The sequence below is a fragment of the Lepus europaeus genome, chromosome 9, assembly GCF_033115175.1.
Source record: "Lepus europaeus isolate LE1 chromosome 9, mLepTim1.pri, whole genome shotgun sequence".
In the NCBI taxonomy this organism is placed as follows: Eukaryota; Metazoa; Chordata; class Mammalia; order Lagomorpha; family Leporidae; genus Lepus; species Lepus europaeus.
In genome coordinates, this window is record NC_084835.1 from 106,731,922 (window position 1) to 106,747,867 (window position 15,946).

The following is a 15,946-nucleotide window of genomic DNA, read 5'->3' on the forward strand; positions in this document are numbered from 1 at the left end:
GCTGCTGGGGCTCCAGGTGTCACATCAGGACTCAGTGACACTCTGAGGAAGCATCTTTTTTGGTCTGACTTTATGACACAATGAATCCCTTCCCACAGGTCTCTCACCCCCTGGTACTTCAGTGACCTGCTGGGTTATACTTCTGCCCGAAGTATCGGCAGGACGGCTGCACCGGATGTCTCAGTTGGAACAGACCACGTGGACTGTGGAACTTGAGTTAACAGAGCAAAGACAAGAAAAGGAGCCAGCCTGTGGAGGGAGTGCCTTCCTTCCTGACTAGCTCTGGGGAGAACAGAAAGGGGAGAAGTGTGGGAAGCCAGTCGGGAGGTACCTGCAGATGTGTTGTTTGCCGAGGCAGCTTCTTAAAAATGGCAACCACAGAACTTTCAAAATCAAGAGATTTCACAGAAAAATCCAGGCTGCAAGCTTTTGCAAAAATCAGAAGATCCGCTACCGGGTCTGCTCTGCCCAAAGTCCGCCGTGCTAGTGTTTCCCATTGGGATGAGGCACACATCCTCCGCTTTGCCACAGTCTCCACCACACCCTAGTCTCCACCCCTGCCTGCCCATTCTCAGCACTGGAATTTATGGTGCTTGTTTAAGATTATGCAGGCCCAGTATGGGGACGGCTCCACAGTTCGCTCCAGAATAGTTTTCAAACCCCAGTTCGTGCTGAGCCTCCTCGAGTTGTGGTGCAATGTTTCACAGGGGGATTTTCCTGGTAGCATTTGCTGCCTGCATTCATCCTGAAGACTGGGTGCTCCCCAGGCTGACCCCTGGACTAAGGAAGGAAGCTTGCTGCAGAAGAGGCCAGAGCTGAGCCGAGCCAGTGGGGAGCATCTCTCAGTGGTCGGACAGCCTGGATCGGATTGGCTGTGGCCAGCGTTTCACTGGCTGCGAGCTGTGTGGCTCCCTCTTGAAACAAACCAGCAAGCGGGCCGTCTGTGGGGTCTGTGGGGCCTGGACCCCAGCCTGGCCTCCCTCTGCTCGGCGTCACCTCCCTTGGGGGTGCTTTCTGTTTGTGAGGTGCTGGAAGGTGTGGTTCTCAGGGAATGAACATCCTTTAGGGATTGTAACTTCACAAATAGATGTTTTCATGACATTGAACTTGCACCAAGTCTACTAGGAGCCCAATATGATTTTGACGGGTAGAAAGCTTAAAGCAGGGTCCCAAAGAGAGACCCTCTTTGTCGAGTTTTCAATATCATTAAACATCGGGGTCCTATCCTGGCTCTGGTGGATGCCGGGGGCTGGAGGGGTCCTCCCATCTCTCCTTGTCAGGAGCTGCTGGTTTCACTCACTCCCGCTCCTGCATGGCATGGGGCTGATGTCCTTCTCTGGGGTCAGCCAATCCCGGCCAGCTACCACCTAGGCTAGAAGCCATGTGTCTCTTTATTGTGTACTTATTTTAAAGATTTATTTAAGTGAAAGGCAGAGGGAGAGGGAGAGAGGAGAGGAGAGGAGGGGGAAGAGGGGGAGAGTGGGGAGAGGGGGAGAGGGGAAGAGGGGGGAGAGGGGGAGAGGGAGAGAGGGATAGAAGGGAAGATCGCACGCGTGCGAGAGAGTGCGTGAGAGAGATCTTCCATCTGCTGCTTCACTCCCCAGATGGCTGCCATGGCTGGAGCTGGGTCAAGCCAATACTGGGAGTCAGGAGCTTTTTCTGGGTCTCCCATGGGAGTGATAGGGGCCTGAAGCCTTGAGCCATTTTCTGCTTCTTTCCCAGGCATATTAACAGGGGGATGGATTGGAAGTAGAGCAACCAGGACTTGAACTGGCACCCACATGGGGTGCTGGCATCACAGGCAGCAGCTTAACCCAACGTGACACAACACCAACCTCCCATGTGCCACTTGTTGGAGGCAGAGCACTTGCTGGAGGCAGAGCAACAAGAAGATTCTAACCGAGGTCCTGATGCGCTGTCAGGGTAAAAACTAGAGCTTGGTGCTCTAGTCCAGGGGAGGATAGTTAAACAGAAGTGGAGAGAGGGAAGAGTCAGGGAGAAAACCACAGAGGAAACTCCATGCAAATTAGAGGGACGCTGTGGACCTACGTGGAGGGTGTGGACGGTCATGACTCAGGACCCTAGCAGCTGAGAGCCTCAGCACCAGTTTTTTTTTTTTTTTTAATTTATTTGACAGAGTTAGACAGAGTGAGAGTGAGAGAGAGAGAGAGAGAGAGAGAGAGAGAGAGAAAGGTCTTCCTTCCATTGGTTCACCCCCCAAATGGCCGCCACAGCTGGCGCTGTGCTGATCCAAAGCCAGGAGCCAGGGGCTTCTTCCTGGTCTCCTATGTGGGTGCAGGGGCCCAAGCACTTGGGCCATCCTCCACTGCCTTCCCGGGCCACAGCAGAGCTGGACTGGAAGAGGAGCAACTGGGACAGAACCTGGTGCCCAAATGGGATGCCGGCGCCGCAGGCAGAGGATTAACCAAGTGAGCCACAGCGCCAGCCCCCCAGCACCACCTTTGGAGAGTGAGGTGAGACCAGATTGCAGCAGCCCAAGCCACTGGCAATACAGCTGCAGGAAGAGCCTGTACCTGCCAATCTAGATGGGAAAAAATGGGGACACGTTTCTCTCTCCCTGACCACCCTGCCCTGGTGTCCTGTAACTAGCTGATAGAGGGTGCTGCCATCTGGGACATACGTAACAGCTGTGCCTGCTTGTGTCCATGTGCCCAGCATCCAGCTGAGAGGAGACAGCCAAGTCTGGCTGGGAGAAATGACAGGGGGTTGGGTGCTCGGGATCATAGGAGACTGTGTGTTGGGACTGTGAAAACACTGTGGCTGCATGGGAGGGTGGAGGGTGTGGCTGGGTCCCTGGGCAGTCACTGTGGGTGGCTGCACACACTTGGGGCTCCCTGATGCCCTGGTGACCACATGCTAGGCCATAAAGCAAGTCTCAGCAAATTCAAAAAAAAAAAAAATCGAAATCATACCATACATTTTTTCTGTCCACAATGGAATGAAACTGGAAATCAACAACTCAAGAATCTCTAGAACATATGCGAACACATGGAGACTGAACAATATGTTCCTGAATGAATAGTAGGTCATTGAAGAAATCAAGAGAAATAAAAAAATTATTGGAAATGAATGAAGAGGACATACAACATATCATAATTATGGAATACAGCAAAAGCAGTGTTAATAGGAAAGCTTATAGCAGTTGGTGCCTAGATCAAGAAATTATAAAGGCATCAAATAAATGAGCTATCAATGCTTCTCAAGGACCTAGAAAAACAACAGCAAACCAAGCCCAAAACTAGTAGGAGAAAAAACAACAATTAAAATTAGAGAAGAAATAAACAAATTTGAAACAAAAAGATCAGTGAAATGAAGAGCTGGTTTTTTGAAAAAATAAACAAAATTGACATACTATTGGCCCAACTAACCAAAAAAAAAAAAAAAAAGACTCAAATAAATAATATTAGAGATGAAAATGGAAATATAACAACAGATACCACAGAAATAAAAAGAATCATCAGAAATTACTACAAAAAGCTGTATGCCAACAAATTGGGAAACCTAGAAGAAATGGATAGATTCCTGGACACATACAACTTACCTAAATTGAGCCATGAAGACACAGAAAATCTAAACAGACCAATAACCAAGATGGAAATTGAATCAGTAATAAAGACCATCCCAACAAAGAAAGCCCAGGACCAGATGGCTTATTCTCAAGCTATTTAAAATAATTGAAAGGGAAGGAATCCTCCCAAACTCCTCCTATGAAACCAGCATCACCTTAATTCCTAAACCTGAAAAGATACAACAGAGAATTTCCTGATGAACATAGACACAAAAATCCTCAACAAAATACTATCCAATCAAATCCAACAACATAGCAAAAAGATCATTCACCTGGATCAAGTGGGATTTATTCCTGGTATGTAGGGTTGGTTCAATATTTGCAAATCAATCAATGTGATAAATCACGTTAACAAACTTAAGTACAAAAACCATATGGTTATCTCAGTAGATGCAGAGAAAGCATTTGATAAAAATGCAACATCCTTTCATGATGAAAACCTTAAGGAAATTGGGTATAGAAGGAAGAATCAAGGCAACTTATAACAAATCCATGGCCAGCATCCTTTGAAGGGAAAATGTTGTAGCATTCTAAGATCCAGAACCAGGCAAGGATCCCCACTCTCACAATTGCTGTTCAACACAGTCCTTAAAGTTTTAGCTAGAGTCATCAGTCAAGAAAAAGAAATCAAAAGGATACAAATTGGAAAAAAGGAAGGCAAACTATCCCTGTTTGCAGATGGCATGATTCTATATATAGGGGATCCAAAACACTCCACTAAGAGACTATTAAAACTCATAGGAGAGTTTGGTAAAGTGGCAGGATATAAAATCAACACACAAAAATCAATAGTCAGGGCTTGCACTGTGGCATAGCAGGTAAAGCCACCACCTGCAGTTCCAGCATTCCATATGGGCACTGTTTCAAGTTCTGGCTGCTCCACTTCCAATCCAGCTCTCTGCTATGACCTGGGGAAGCAGTGGAAGGTGGCCCAAGTCCTTGGGCCCCTGCACCCACATGGGAGACCAGGAAGAAGCTCCTAGCTCCTGGCTTCAGATCAGCACAGCTCCAGCTATTATGGCCAACTGGGGAGTGAGCCCGCGGATGGAAGATCAACCTCCCTGCCTCCCTCCCTCCCTCCCTCCCTCCCTCCCTCCCTCCCTTTCTCTACCCCTCCTTCTCTCTGTAACTTTGACTTTCAAATAAATAAATAAATCTTTTAAAAAACCGAGAGCCTTTGTATACATAGACAGTGCCATGGCTGAGAACTTCTAAGATCAATCCTATTCACAATAGCTACAAAAAAATCAAATACCTTGGAATAAATTTAACCAAGTATGTCAAAGTTCTCTACAATTAGAACTCTAAAACATTAAAAAAAGAAACAGAAGAAGCCACCAGAAAATGGAAAAATCTTCCATGTTCATGAATTGGAAGAATCAATATCATCAAAATGTCCACATTACTGAAAGCAATTTATAGATTCAATGTGATACCAACCAAAATACCAATGACATTCTTAGATATAGAAAAAAATGATGCTGAAATTCATATGGAAACACAGGAGACCCTGAATAGCTAAAGCAATTTTATACAATAAAACAAAGCCAGAGGCATCACAATACCAGATTTCAAGTCATACTATAAGGTAGTTATAATCAAAACAGCCTGGTACTGGTACAAAAACAGATGGATAGACCAATGGAAAAGAATAGAAATGCGAAAAATCAACCCACACATCTACAACCAACTTATCTTTGACAAAGGAGCTAAAATCTATCCCTGGAGCAAAGACACTTTCTTCAACAAATGGTGCTGGGAAAACTGTATCTCCATGTGCTGCAGTATGAAGCAAGACACCTACCTTACACCTTACACAAAAATTCACTGATAATGGATCAAAGACCTAAATATATGACCCAATAGTATCAAATTATTAGAGAACATTGGGGAAACCCTGCAAGACATTGAAACAAGCAAATCTTGGAAAAGACCTCAGAGGCACAAGCAATCAAAGTCAAAATTCGTCCAATTGATAAGATTCTACACTGCAAAAGAAACATTCAGTAAAATGAAGAGGCAACTGATAGAATGGGAGAAATTATTTGTAAACTATGCAATCGATAAAGGATTAATAGGCGCAATATGTAAGAGCTCAAGAAACTCAACAACAAAACAACCCAGTTAAGAAATGGGCAAAGGACTTAAACAGACATTTCTCAAAAGAGGAAATCCAAATGTTCAACAGACACATGAAAAAAATGCTCAGGATCACTAGCTGTCAGGGAAATGCAAATCAAAACCACAATGAGGTTTCACCTCACCCCTGTTAGAATGGCCTTCATACAGAAATCAACAAACAACAAATGCTGGCAAGGATGTGGAAAACAGGTCCCATAATCCACTGTTGGTGGGAATGCAAACTGGTACAGCCACTGTGGAAGACAGTATGGAGATACCTCAGAAATTTAAATATAGACCTACCATATGACCCAGCCATCCCACTCCTGGGAATTTACCCAAGGGAAATGAAATCAGAGTATAAAAGAGTTATCTGTACCCCTATGTTTATTGCAGCTCAATTCACAATAGCTAAGAGACAGAATCAACCCCAATGTCCAGCAATTGAAAACTAGATAAAGAAATTTTGGATTGGGGCCAGCGCTGGCATTGTGGTGCAGTAGTTTAATCCTCTGCCTATGGCGCCAGCATCCCACATGGGTGCCAGTTCTAGTCCAGGCTGTTCCTCTTGCCATCCAGTTGTATGCTATGGCCTGGGAAAGTGGTGGAAGATGGCCCAAGTCATTGGGCCACTGCACCCGTGTGGGAGACCAGAAGAAGCACCTGGCTCCTGGCATTGGATGTGCGCAGCTATGGCCATTGCAGCCATTTGGGGAGTGAAAGAGCAGATGGAAGACCTTTCTCTGTCTCTCCCTCTCACTGTCTGTAACTCTACCTCTCAAATAAATAAATAAAATCTTAAAAAAAATTTGGATTATGTACACTATGGAATACTGCACAGTGGTAAAAAAAAATGAAATCCTGTCATTTGCAACAAAATGGATGAATCTGGAAGACATCATACTTAGTGAAATAAGTCAGTCCCAAAAGGACAAATACCATATGTTCTCCCTGATCTGTGATAACTAATAGAGCACCTAAAAGGTAATCTATAGAAGAATCAAAATACAATGACTTCGAACAACCCTTGTCTCAACTGTTGAGGAACAGGTGTTTTTTTATACTATTTTTTGGACTTTTTACTTAGGGTAGAGTTAATTACTTGTGTGTAAAGTTAATTGAAAATAGATCTTATTAAAAAAACAATGGGAATAGGAGAGGGAGAAGGAAGAAGGGTGGTATGTTCCTAAAGTTGTGTTTATGAAATGCTTAAAGTCTGTATTCCTTAAATAAAAGGCTTCTGGGGAAAAAACCAGCCCTGCCTCCCTCCCTGCCAGCCCTTTGGGGCAATCACATGATTTCCAGAGTGTAACCAAACAAAGGAGCTGGTTAATGGTTGATGAGGTGGCGTATCAATTTATTTCCTTGTAGTACTCCGAAACAGAAGGCAGACCCCCAAAACAAGCTCTGCATCCACGGGCAAGCCCAAGCCTTAGATCTTATGTTCCGCTGCTTGTGCCTCTCAGCGAATCCCAGAGGAACATCCTCATCCCAAGTCTCCTCCTAAGGGATGCTGAGATGTTCCACCGCTCTGCCACTTAGCCCAAAAAACCACTCCGCGTGCCCCCAGCTGCCTCCCGCCCCATTCTCCGCCTGCCTGACATCCAGAGGAGAGCACCGTCCCTCTGCTTAAAGCCAACGCAACCTCCCTTGAACCAGACCAGAGGGTCCACTGCCCTGCCTGTCTGGATTCCACTCCTCGCCTCACACACGGTCTCCAGTCTCACTGGACTTCCTTCAGTTCCATGGTGTCGCCAAGCTCTTTGCTGCCACACACCACTCATGTCTTGACTTAAAGATAACTTTCCTGGAGAAGCCTCCTCTTTTACATGCTGTTGAATGAAACCACCCGGATAGGTCTCATATACCTAGCCCTGTTTCTCTCAGTGGCCACATTTTTTGCAAGATTAGACCATAACACCACAACAGAGATATAGAGAGTGATATAAGATGCTGGCTTTACTCAATTTCTCCGGCTGGACTTGGCCTTGTGTGTACTAAATTCTTTTGTCATCTTTGTGGGTTTGTGTCCCCACCACCACTGTCAAGATACTGAAGAGTTTCAATACCCCAGGGTCCCTGGGGTGGCCCCTTTGGAACCACACGCATCTTGTACTTCTCCACCATCCCCTACTGCAGGCAGCCACTGATCTGCCTTGGTTTCTAGAGCATGTCATTCGCAGAACATTACCTAAAGGGAGTCATACAGAATGCACACCTTTGGGACTGGCTTTCCTTCACCCAACACGTTTCTCTGGAAATTCACTCAAATTTCCAGCAACAGCTGGTTCTCTTACAGCTGAGCAGTTTTCTGTGGTTTGTATGTACTATGGTTTGTTAAACCATTCACCTGTTACGGGGTATCTGAGCTGATCCCATTCTGGGCTATAATAAATTAATAAGCTAAGAACATTCAAGGTTTTTATGAGAACACCAGCTTTCATTTTGCTGGAACACATGCTGCAGTGTGTGACTGCTGGGTTGTATGGTGATTGCATATTTAGTTTTGTTTTAAAGAACCTGTACACTGCTTTGTAGAGTGACTATTTCACCTTCACACCAGTACCGTATGGGTATCTGGTTTCTCTATGTCTCTGGCTACTTTTGATGTTGTCATTATTCTTTATGTTAGTCATCTCGAAGCAACACAAGACCAATACCTACAAATTAATCACATTCCTGTGTACTAAGAACACAAAGTCTCTGAAATTTAAGATACAGTATCACTCTGAAGATGAAGGAGTTAGGTTGTTGATGCTTTTTCCTAAAAGTTCACAGCTCTGCAACTTACATTAAGTCTATGATTGATTTTGAGTTAATTCTTGTACAAGGAGTGAGGCTAAGGTTGAGGTTCATTTTATGGCCCATTTCACCACCACCACTTATTAAATAGGTGATCCTATCTCCATTGATTTGCTTTTGCATCAAACACCAGTGAGCATAATTGCATGGGTCTACTTCCAGATTATCTGTTCTATGGGGTTTATCTTTGAATTATTCCTGCATCTATATAACACTGTCTTTTTTTTTTTTTTTTTTTTTTTTTAGGATTCATTTGAGGCCGACGCCGTGGCTTAACAGGCTAATCCTCCACCTTGCGGCGCTGGCACACTGGGTTCTAGTCCCGGTTGGGGCGCCGGATTCTATCCTGGTTGCCCCTCTTCCAGGCCAGCTCTCTGCTATGGCCCGGGAGTGCAGTGGAGGATGGCCCAAGTGCTTGGGCCCTGCACCTGCATGGGAGACCAGGAAGAAGCACCTGGCTCCTGGCTTCGGATCAGCGCGATGTGCCGGCCGCAGCGGCCATTGGAGGGTGAACCAATGGCAAAAAGGAAGACCTTTCTCTCTATCTACTTTGCCTGTCAATAAAAAAAAAAAAAAAGAAAAAGAAAAAGATTCATTTGAAAGAGTTACAGAGAGGCAGAGTGAGTGAGCGAGCGAGCGATCTTCCATTCACTGGGGTTTACTCCCCAAATTGTCACAATGGCTAGAACTGGGCCGATCCAAAACCAGGAGCCAGGTGCAGAGGTCCAAGGTCTTGAGCCATCTTCTACTGCTTTCCCAGGCCATAGCAGAGAGCTGGATCGGAAGTGGAGCAGCTGGGACTAGAACCTGCACCCATAGGAGATGCTGGCACTGCAGGCGGTAGCTTTACCCATTACGCCATAGTCATAGTACCAGCCCCTACGCTGCACCATCTTGATTACTGTGCCTTTAGAGTCAGCCTTAGTATCCAGTAGAGCAAGTCCTCCCACTTTATTCCTACTTGTCAGGTTAGCCTTAACTATTTTAGAGCCTGTGCTTTTTCATATAAATTTTAGAATATGCTTGCTTATGTCTATGGAAAGTGTTGTTGAGATTTTTCAATTATTTACTCAAGAGAGAGAGAGAGAATGAATGAATGAGACTATGAATGAGAATGAGAGAATGAATGAATATTCCCTGCCGGAAACAATATCTGCCCTAAGGAGCAGGTGTATGAATACAGTGAATTCTTAACATCTCTCCCTGCCCTTGGGAACTAATTGGAGGGTGATCATACCAGACGCTTGAGCTGCAAAGTGTCTCTCCACCAGACCTCTTAAGCTTCTAAAATACCACCATCAAAGAGGTATTCATTCAGGTTGTTCATTGTAGCCCCTGGCTCCCAAGAAATTTACTCCTTTTTTTCTATTTTTTTTTATGGCAGACAGTGAGAGAGACAGAGAGAAAGGTCTTCCTTCCATTGTTTCACCCCCAAAATGGCTGCTACGGCTGGCGCTGTGCCCATCCGAAGCCAGGAGCCAGGTGCTTCCTCCTGGTCTCCCATGCAGGTGCAGGGGCCCAAGCACCCAGGCCATCCTCCACTGCACTCCCGGACCACAGCAGAGAGCTGGACTGGAAGAGGGGCGGCTGGGATTAGAACCCTGCACCCATATGGGATGCTAGTGCTGCAGGCCGAGGATTAACCAAGTGAGCCACAGTGCTGGCCCCAAGAAATTTACTCTTAAAGTGTAAATATTTCTGGATGGGTGAGATAGTAAAATGCTTCCATCATTAATACGTTGGTATTGAGGCCAAGTACTTGAGAGTAAACTGAGTGGAAACCCTATAGCATGTAATGTTCAATGAGGTAGGACTAAACTCAGTACCTATTTGCTGTGGTTTGAAGGTGCCAGGAAGGGGACACCTTGTCTCAAATATTTTTTTCCTAGATAGGCATCTGAAATTCTACCTTTAGTAGAATTTTTAAAAATTGAGTAGATTTGAATTTAAAAACTTCCCTATGTTTGAGCTCATTCTATTAAAAATGCAAATATTTTCTAATGAGAGATTTGAGTGTAAATCAATAATACCTGAGTACATTCACTTATAACCAATTCTTTTCTAACTAGAATCACGGAGCAGCATGAAAAACTAATTTTCCTGGGCCTCCTGATTTCTCGTAGGGTGGCTTTAACGACCTAAGTTGGGTTGACCTTGTCTTGGTGGGAATTCAAGCAGATTCATCCTGGGCAAGTGTGATGTCTAGGAACTTGAGGGAACAGAGGGGAAGGTTATTACTCAGCTGGGAAAGACCTTTGTCCTTGCGGGTAATCCTGACTCCCTTAGAAACTTCTCAGGCACCCACAGCAAGTGAAATTCTCAAAACAACCATCAGAGGGCACCCTCGGCCAAATTACTCAAGTTTGTGCACTGTAGCCAGGGGGAACTTCAGCCAGCCTAGGATTAGACCTAACACCACAAATGAAGTCAGTGGCGGGACCTGGGTTCCCAGGATGCCTTGATGAGGGATCTGTGAGAGCAATCTGAGAGGAGTGTCCCCTGACCCCCAAGCAGCAGAGTAAGGTGTAGAGAAAACAAAAGGAGCTGCCATTAGCACACTCAAAGGCTTCAGGCTGAAACTGGAACCATGAGCAGATTTGTGGTCAACTACCAGGCAGTTCCACGAGGCTCCAAAGAAGGGCAGGGTAGAGGAAGGGGTGGGGCGGGGATGGGGGACACCAAGGAGAAACCTCTGGGGGGGTGGAGTTTGAGCATGGAACAGAAAAATGCAAGGAGAGGAGCAAAGGCATCCTGGACCAGGAGGCACCGTTCATGCCCAGGTAAGGAAGCGAGAGCAAGGCCATCGTTCCAGTAGGTGCGGTCCTATAGGGACCTCTCTCCCCCTGGTGGGGCGGGTCCTGTGCACATGGGAAGTAGGCCTTGTCCTTGGGGCCCCTGGCCACGTTTCACGATTGGTCTTCAAACCACCACCTGCGCCACCTCACTGAGCTATCCCTGCCTTCAGAGAGCGAACTGAAGTGACTGTTCTCCGCCCCAGGAGAGCTGGGGCTTTGGGCTTGTCCCTATGCATAGCAAGGCACCATCCACACTGGGCAAGGGTTTAAAGGAGGAACTGGGGAGAGGCAGAAACCATGAAGGTCCCTTGTTTAGAGCAGGGGTTTCTGTTACTGAGACAATTATTTTGTTTTGCATTTCCCTGAGGACTATTTATGTGAAGGTGTGTGTGTGTGTGTGTGTAGGGGGGAGGGGGGAGGGGCAGAGGGGAGAGTCATTTCCACTTGCACATCATCCTTGAAAAATGTCATTCAGGTCCTTTGCCCATTATAAAATTGGATTTCTTGTCTGATTTCTTAAAAAATTCTTATTTATTTTGAAAGTCAGAGTTGCAGAGAGAGAGAGAGAGGAAGAGAAAGTGATCTTCCATTTGATGGTTTACTCCCCAGACAGCCAAAACAGCCAACATTGGGCCAAGCTGAAGCCAGGAGCTTATCCAGGTCTCCCACGTGGGTGGAAAGGGCCCAACTACTCGATGCATCCTCCACTGCTTTTCCCAGGCCATTAATTAGCAGGGAGCTTGATCAGAAGTGGAGCAGCTGGGTCAGGAGCCAGCACCCGTATGGGATGCTGGTGTTGCTTCACTCATTATGCCACAATGCTGGCCCCTTGTCCAATTTTTAAAAAAGGTTTATTTATTTGAGAGATACAGAGAGATGGGGAGAGGGAGAAGGGGAGAAGGCAGAGGCGGGGTAGGGGGAGGAAGATATCTTCCATCCTCCCTAAATGGCAGCAGCAACAGGTGGCGCTGAGCCAGGCGCCAGAAACTCCATCTGGGTCTCCCTCAGGAGCTGTCACCTGCTGCTGCCTAGGCACATTGGCAGGGTCTGGACTGGAAGTGGGACAGCCGGGACTGGAACCAGTGCTCAGATATGGGATGCTGGTGTCTCAAGCAGTGACTTAAACTGCTATGCCACAACACTAGCCCCTCATCCCACTTTGTTGATTTGTAAGTGTTAATTATATATTCTAGATAGGAGTTCCTTATCAAACATGTGATTTGCAAGTATTTTCTCCCATGGGTTATCATTTCACTTTATTGATGATGTCCTTTAAAACACAGAGTATGAAATTTTCATAAATTCCATTGATTAACTTTTCTTTTGGTATCATATCTAAGACTTTTCGGAGAAATACCAGTCATGCAATCGCTTTAACCAGCAACCTGATCTCAGAATCAGCCCTTAAGGCTTCCTGCTCTGCCTGAAAAGTCCATGAGAGCATTTCTTGGAAAGCCAAGACACTGTGGCAAAAAATATGACTGACATGAAGGACCTCTATAAGTGAGACCTCAGTGGAAAGAAGTGGTTATCAAAGAAGGATGTACTTTTCTCTGAAGGGAAGAATAACTTCTACTTTGCTAATGGCAAATCTAATACTGATGGAGTTTGTAGATTCAAAAGGCTTCTATAGCCATGGCAGCTCATGGCAAGAGCCTTGGGTGATCACTGAGGTCATACATAAGAGTGTTAATTGTTAAATTAACAACAGCACTCACTGTGCACTTACTTCCCATGCAGGACCTCTGTCCTTAATGAGTTGTATTATGAGAGTTAACTGTAAAACTTGTTCTCAGTTTGTGTGTGTGTGTGTGCGCACGCGCGTGCAAATGGTTGAAATCTTTACTTAGTACAGAGTTGGTCTTCTGTGTATAAAGTTAACTGACAATGAATCTTAATGGAGAATGAGATTGGGAATGAGAGAGAGAGGAGGAGGAGGGGTGGGTATGGTGAGAAGAATCACTATATTCCTAAAGTTGCACTTAGGAAATTTGTACTCATTAAATAAAAGGTTTCTTTGGTCAAAAAAAAAAAAAAAAAGAGAGAGAGAGAGAGAGAAATAAATCCCAGTCATGAAGATTTACCCCCTGTGTCTTCCTCCAAAAGTTGCTAGTGTTGCCCTTATACTTGGTAGTGGTCTATTCTGCATTAATTTTTGTACACAGTGTAAGGTCCAAAATGGTTGTTTTGCACGTGGATATTCAGTTGCCCCAGCATCACTTATCGAAAACACTGCTATTTCTCACCATTGAACAATGCTGCACCTTGTTGAAAGCCTGTTGACCATAGATATGTGGGCTTATTTCTGGATTCTATTCATGTAAGTGATCCATAAGTTTCTCTGAATACTAGTGCCTCACTATGTCGATTATCATTGCATGGTAGTAAATGTTTTTAAACCTGTCAACGTGGGTCCTTTTTGTTCTTTTCCATGATTATTTTTGGATATTCTGGATCCCTTGGAATTTGATGTGTATTTTAGAATGAGGTTTTCACTTGGAAAGTCAGCTGGAGAGGGAAGGGGAGGGAGCAAACATAAACCCATTGTGTGTTTGCAAATGAACCCACAAAGAAACGCTCACAAATGGGACCCTATGTTAGTAAGCACCACCAAAGAGACACGGTAGGGCGTGGGAGGCCATGCAGCCTTGGAGGCAGATGATATGGCCCTCACCCAGGGAACTGGCAGGGAGAGGAAAATGGGGTAGGTGACTGTAGGAGACAACCTGGGGTGCAGTCTCCAGGGCTAAGTACTTAACTTAAGCAACCCCCACAGCTAGACCTAGAACAGTCCAGGCAGCAGGGCAGCACCAGAGCAAGCGTGGTGCTCCAGTGTTGGGAACCTGGGCTTCTTCCACCCTGGGGCTCTAAATCCTCAACATGTGGCTTCACGACGTGGCCCAGGACAGCTGGCCCAGCACCAGCGTCACCACAGGGCCACAGCCAGCAGACTGCTGGAGAAGAGCGAAGAGAAGGGCTCCCTGGCAGCTTTAGAGAGCCCCTCTGCAAGGCTGCTCACTTCACAGCACAGCGGCCCTCACTTCATTCTTGCATGCGAAAGGGAGGCTAGGCTGTCCTTCAGGGCATCTTGGGAGATGTGGGACTGAGAAGGCATCCTGGAGACGGAGATGCGGCTGCCTCAAGGGGTCCCTAGTGATTCTAGTCCTCTCCATGGGGTGGGAGTCAATGCCCACAGAGGGAGGAGCTTCTAGGAGGCTCCCCAGCCAGGAAGGCTAAGGTTTGTAGCGAACGCATTTATTGTGCCTGTGGGATCCCAGATGGAGAAAGCCAGCAGGCATTTGGAAGCATGAGGCTATCCAAAATGTGTGTAGAAAATGGAATTAAAAGTATATTTTGGTGCAAAAAAAAAAATCCCTGAAACCCATGCACTTTTTTCACATTGCATTTTAGTGAAATCTTCGAAAACTTGTCATTTGCACAGATTTCAATTATTTTGGAATCAAGATAAGTTGGCTTTTTAATTCCTCTTTTCACGAACTTTTTTGAAGGACTCTGTACAGCTGGGTCCTTATTTCTCCTCCTTTGGTAATGCTTCCTGAGTGTCCAGACTTTTCTCTATCATTGCATGCCCACCATGCCTTTTAAATATCTCCATATTGGGTAAAGATGGCAGGAAGGAAGGTGGAAAAAACTAGTAGGAATTAAATATATATATATATATATATATATATATATATATCCATCCCTGAGGGGAGGGTTAGTCCAGTGGGTTAAAACCAGCTAAGACGCCTGCATCCCATATTGGAGTACACGGTTCAACACCAGCTCTCTCCAGGTTCCAGCTTCCTGCTAATGGAGACTCCAGCAGGCAGCAGTGACGGCTCAAGTAATCAGGTTCCTGCCACCCAGGTGGGAGGCCTGGATTGTGTTCCTGGCTTCTGAGACCTCTGTGGGCATCTGGAGAGGGCTCCTGCACATGGAAGCTCACATGTGCTCTTAAATAAATCATAAGTTCAATAGACCCAAGTCATTGTGGGGACTGGAAAAACCCTTTCTCAGACTCCCTGGAACAAGACATCCTAGTACAAAATCCGCCCAGAACCCACTAACCTGAATACACACACCGAGTGAGGAGCAGAGGACAGCTTCTGAGATGAGGGGCTGTGGAGGGTGGGCTGGCCAGGGAGGAGAGGCTGTCTTACTGAGCTACGTACACTGGGTGCCTTCACACAGCCAGCCACGTCACAGCCAGGACTGAACTCCAGGCCGGCGGGCAGCCACTACACCTGCTGGTAATTAGGAAATGAGCGCTCAAGGTGGCTCGGAGCCCCGCAGTCTCAAAGGGCTCTGCGAGGCACGGCCAAGGATCTAGATGATTTAATCCAGTTGTACGAAGGGGGCTCTACAGAAAGCAATTAAGGCGCGGTTAAGGAATTAATCAGTAATGAGTCATTAACTCTGCCCATTATTGTGCAGTTAACAAGCTGAGGCCAGATGATTAGAGCGGGCCCCAATCAGGGAGCCGACGTGGGTCACGAAGCGCTTCCCCCGGCTTCTGGAAGGCTCCGGCTCGCACGCCGGGGCGGACGAGAGCTCACCGCGCGCAGGTGCGGAAACCCACCTGCCTGAGCAGAGCGCAACCGCCGATTTTAATGAACATCACCTGCAAGTCTGCTCT